The sequence below is a fragment of the Phocoena sinus genome, chromosome 13 (assembly GCF_008692025.1).
Source record: "Phocoena sinus isolate mPhoSin1 chromosome 13, mPhoSin1.pri, whole genome shotgun sequence".
In the NCBI taxonomy this organism is placed as follows: Eukaryota; Metazoa; Chordata; class Mammalia; order Artiodactyla; family Phocoenidae; genus Phocoena; species Phocoena sinus.
In genome coordinates, this window is record NC_045775.1 from 1,881,497 (window position 1) to 1,886,991 (window position 5,495).

General features: G+C 52.2%; 1 long non-coding RNA gene across 2 annotated transcripts; it reads left to right on the forward strand.

Moving 5' to 3' along the window:
• Positions 1–284: 284 nt before the first annotated feature.
• Positions 285–1,827, forward strand: LOC116764311. Of its 2 annotated transcripts, none has more exons than XR_004352838.1 (3): positions 285–394; positions 920–1,124; positions 1,579–1,827. It is a non-coding gene; the product is annotated as an uncharacterized LOC116764311 (long non-coding RNA). The 2 variants fall into 2 exon arrangements; XR_004352839.1 differs by having other exon boundaries at positions 291–394; positions 923–1,124.
• Positions 1,828–5,495: the final 3,668 nt, after the last annotated feature.

Consider the following 5,495-nt stretch of genomic DNA (forward strand, 5'->3'; position numbering starts at 1 on the left):
GCTGTTCACCACACATCGTTTCATACCGTTTGGCCTGATTTGATTTCTCCAGGGTCTCATATATTTTGACAAGTGCTTCCTCATCACTCTGATTCGGCACAGAAGCCAACAGTCCCTACCACTGGGTGCCAAATGGTCCGTTCAGCAAAGACTTATGGGGTCCTTCCCACAGCCCTGGAGGTGCTCTGGGCGCTGGAGATAGTGATGGAAATGTGCCATATCTGGTGGGTGCACACAGGGTAAAACCCCATATAACTGGATACGCACAAGCACAGATGAACACTAAGAAACCAGGGACATCAGAACAAGACTGGGGAGGGGGCCGTATCCATGCCAACATCTTGGGAAGAGATTGACTGTAGTTTTGCAAGATGTGCCTACTGAGGGAAGCTGGGTAAGGAGTATGGCGGGGTCTCTCCACGTTATTTCTTTTTTTTAATTTTAATTATTTATTTTTGGCTGCATTGGGTCTTCGTTGGTGCACGTGGGCTTTCTCTAGTTGTGGTGAGCGGGGGCTACTCTTCGTTGTGGTGCGCAGGCTTCTCATTGTGGTGGCTTCTCTTGTTGCAGAGCACAGGCTCTAGGCGCACGGGCTTCAGTAGTTGTGGCTTGCAGGCTCAGTAGTTGTGGTTTGCAGGCTCAGTAGTTGTGGCTCGCAGGCTCTAGAGCACAGGCTCAGTAGTTGTGGCGCACAGGCTTAGTTGCTCCGCGGCACGTGGGATCTTCCCAGACCAGGGCTCGAACCCGTGTCCCCAGCATTGGCAGGCGGATTCTTATCCACTGTGCCACCAGGAAAGCCCTCTCTGAGTTATTTCTTACAATCAGTGTGAATCTACAACTACAACAAAATAAAAAGCTAAATAATAATAAAGGGGGGGAGCCCAGATTTCTTCGCTTATCTCCAGAGACTCTGACCCAGTAGGTCTGGCTGGGCCTGGAGACGGACACAGAATGAACTCCCCAGGGACCTACAGGTCACCAGGACTGAGGGCCACCCCCCGAGCAATGACGTCCTGCAGCATCGCCCTCCCGGCCTCCCATCGTGGGAGGGTAGAGGCGGACATTTCCCAGAACGCCTCGACTTCAGCTGAGCATGTGTAGCTGCTTCTAACGTGACCACGCTGGTGAGCGACTCCCCTCACTTGTACCACCTGGTTTCTTTAAGGAGCTTCCAAACATTTTAACTGTCTCACTAACCAAATCGCGGGCGGTGCGGGCTTCCCCACCATACCCTCCTTGTTTAATTAACCCGCATCTCCCAGCGGCAGGGGCGGGCCGCACGCGCTGTGCTCTCCCCAGGCACATCCACGTCTCGGGCTCCCGGGCTGGGTCCTGACGGCTGTCGTGGGCACAGTGCCCGTGAACGAAGCGATTCAAGGGCACCGCGGTGATCAAGGGGGAGGGTAGCGATCGGGAGGCAGAGCACCGTGCTTTTTAATTATCTGCCGATCTCAATGGCAAAAACAATATTCACGTTCTGTTCAAGTTAATATGATTAACTATGATTAATAATTTTTCTCTATGTACTTGGCGGAGTGGTGCTCAAAATTACGATAATAATAATACCTTGTCTTACAGAGTCCTTCCCCCAAAGAGTTCAAAATCTTCCAGAGATTGCTTCGGCTTATCTTTCAACATTGCTGTGCGAAGAAAAAATGTAAGACTATTGGCTCAGATTAATATACCCCATTTGGTTGGGGTTAAACTAAGACGAGAGATGGAAAGTAATGCATCAAAAGTCTGACATTTCCTCAGTGTCAATCCAGGGAGAGCTTCCAATTGCCCGTTAAGACTGTGTCTGTTGGGATATAAAATCTGACTGCACAACAGACATCTCAGCATCTTAACCCAGTGACACCCACTCGCCACTCACGTCACAGGCTCACGGACCGGGGTCCTTCCAACGTGTGGCTTGACCAGAGTGGCCACGGAGGCCTTGCTGACCTCCGCGTTCACCTGGCCGTGAGCACAGGGGGTTTAGGGCGAGTCCTGGGAGAAACGCAACGCAGGGCTGCTCTCGCGTTTGGCCCCAATCACGCGGCCAGAGGAACTGTAAAATCCTCAGAAATGCAGGTGTGCACAAGCACAGGTGAGCCTCTGCACCTAGAACAGCACGTCCACTGTCTCATCCCCACACGTGTGCTGCCAACTGCATCCACCTTCTTCAGGAAGTACATTGAAGGAGAGGAAACCGTGAAAAATAACTCGTGCCAACCCACACAGAACTTCAAAGTCTCACGAGGAAAGAAACAAGCCCCACTTGTTTCTATAGAGAATCTGCTTACCCCCCAGACTCACTTTCATTCCTTCCCTTTCTCCTTCTTAACAAAGATAACAAGTCACTTCTGGTGCCAGCCGAGATGGAGTAGGTCCACCCCAAGCCATCCCTCCACTGACCACAGCTGGAAGCCCAGACAGAATCCAAACAGAGTGTCTGGGGACCCTGAAACGTAGCCAAGAGCAGGCAGACTGGGGAGGGAAGCCAAACTGGAGGAATGGTCAGCACAGGGGCCAGCTGCTCAGTCCTTTCCCTCCTTTATCTCGGCTTTGTCCTAAATGCAGCCTGAGTCTCAGAACTCTTGGTGAGGGACCTCCCTGGTGGTCCAGTGGTAAAAAATCTACTTTCCAATGCAGGGGACCCAGACTCGATCCCTGGTCAGGGAACGAAGATCCCACATGCCGCAGGGCAACTAAGCCCGTGCACCGCAACTACTGAGCTCTCGCGCCTCAATGAGAGAGGCTGAGTGCCACAACTAGAGAGAGAAAACCTGCATGCCACAACTAGAGAAAAGCCCACTTGCCACAACGAAGACCCGATGCAGCCAAAAAAAACAAAGAAATAAAATAAATGAATATTTTTTTAAAAAAGAGAACTCTCGGTGAGCAGTACAGTAACTCCTGGCCAGAGGACGTGTGAAAGGGGACCTGAGAGGCAGAGCGTTGGGGGAGCCCAGGGTCCTTTCCCTCTTCCCTCTCCTGGCCCTGCTCCAAGGCGGCTCCATCATGAAGCCACAGCCACAGCCAAGGTGGGAGCTCCTAAAATGCCAAGAAAAGCCCACCTCTCTGGGGCAAACTGGGAAGATGGGCCCCTGTGCCCCACAGGATTGGGGGGTGCATGCTGCTTACCTTTCCTCTTTCTTTTGCCATTTGCCCTAAAAACTACCCCAGTTCTGTGAAACTGCAATACAGTGCATGGGGTGAGGTGGGGTGGGGATTGAATCTAAGGCTCAGAGGAACCAGAACTTTCCAGCCAAAGGACTGGGGTGTGGGGAGTACTGGGGAATTCCTGAGCGGAGAGGGTTCAGAAGATGCACTATTATGTGTGTGAGCTGACACATGTCCCCGACTTACTTCCAGCTGTGCAAGCAGGGGACCCACCCAAGGAAGCACAGCGAGGCTTTTAGACGGAGCTGATACTGAAATCGCTTCCCACAGGTGGTGGGAATGGCCCGGGGCAGAGGGTCTGACTCTAGAAAGTTTTAACGTTATTTCTGAAAAGGCAGCTCCCTTCACTTTATCACCTTTACCCCCAGCTCCGTCCAGCGGCCAGAGAAAGATGAGGGTCACCACCGTGGGCACCATCCTTGCAGAGGACGGGCAGCAGGCGCAGTGGACTGAGTGTTTCTCACTAACAGACCCCTCCGTCCCACCCAACGCCATCCCAAACATCCTTCCACACAAGAGCTCAGGCCACTGTTGGTACTTTCAGTGGACTGACTGCACAAGGTCGGCGACCTCACTCTGTAATCTCCAGAGTTTGCTCCAAATTTGTAGGTTCTATTCTTTGGCTCGTTCCAAGGCAGCAAATCAGAATTCTCTTTATTTTAAAACCAGAAAAAAGGGACTTCCCTGGTGACACAGTGGTTAGGAATCCGCCCGCCAATGCAGGGGACACGGGTTCAAGCCCTGGTCCGGGAAGATCCCACATGCCGCAGAGCAACTAAGCCTGTGCGCCACAACTACTGAGCCTGCGCTCTAGAGCCCGTGAGCCACAACTACTGAGCCCACATGCCACAACTACTGAAGCCCACGCGCCTAGAGCCCGTGCTCTGCAACGAGAAGCCACCACAGCGAGAAGCCCGTGCACCGCAACGAAGAGCAGCCCCCGCTCGCCGCAACTAGAGAAAGCCCGCACGCAGCAACAGAGACCTAATGCAGCCAAAAATAAAATATAAATTTATAAAAAAATAAACAGAAAAAAATAGTTTATACACAGAAGGAAAAGGAAATAAATCAGAATTCTCTATCTTCCTTTTGGAAGGGGAGAGAAGGAAAAAGGTATTGACTTGTACACGAGAACAGTTTACGTCACGTGGGTGCTAGTTTTGTGGTTATAACGTTAAAGGTAGGTTAGTAAACTCTGGTGACTGGGGAGGCCGGCGGAAGGGAGCTCAGCTGATTGGATCATCCTAAGACACTTAACTCAGTGGCCTTGTGCGAATTCCTGATTTCAATAAATTAGCGGAAGAACATGTATAACATGTTCACTAAAACATCTTAAACTAATTTATGTGCTTCTTCCGAGTCTTAGCCACAGTCACCAACATCAGTGATCAGAGTCACACAGGTGGCGGGGGCTAACGGAGACTGAATTCTGCTGCACTTTTATAACCACAAAAGCGGCTGGGGTGAGCGTCTTCCAGGGAGATAAGGCCCCCCGTGTGCCTCCCGACCCCCCCACCCCAGGATGGACACCCGGTCTCTCCAGCCTTGCAAATCGACCCCTATAGACTCCACTTTACCCATTATTATAACACAGCCCTCTGGCTGGTCTCGTTGTTTTCCAGGCAACCCTGAACAGCTGCTCAGGGAATGTCCTCAAATTCACGACCTGCGCCTAGCCTGGTGCGCACACACGCCAACCCTCTCGTTGGTTCCCCAGTGGCCACCGTGGGTGCAGCTCAATCCGCCCGCCCGGCATCCACAGCCCCATGGGCACCACCCGTCCTCCCGCATCTCCCGAGGCCGCGCGGCACCCAGCACAGCCTCGGTCTCTCGAGCTCCCTGTTTCCCTCAGGCCTCTTCCAGTGCCATCACTGGCCTCTTTGCCAATCTTTTACCTCTTCTGAAACCCTTGATATTTTATCTTATTTTAATTCTGCTTAGGATTAAATCACACATTCGCCAGTCTGTTGCTTGCTTCTACTGTCAAAGAAAAACCAGAGCTGGATATCATGATGAAAACAGATTTTATTCAGGAGTAAGATGGGAGAAAAAAGGCGTCAGTACAGAAGCAGTACCACAGAAGCACATGGGGATTCACAGCCCAGGAGCGGCTGGGGCTGGAAAATTACTCAGAGGAACCATCAGGGATGTGGGAGGAGGAGGGAATTTGGGCACCGGACCCAGCAGCGTTCTCGCTGCAGGCAGACGCGGGACCCTCACCTGCGGGAGGAGGCATCCCATTAGACAGGCAGATGGGGCGAGTCCCGCTAGACCAACTTAGCAGGACTCTTGCTGTGACCGGACAACGCAGAGATGGATACAGAGGCCCA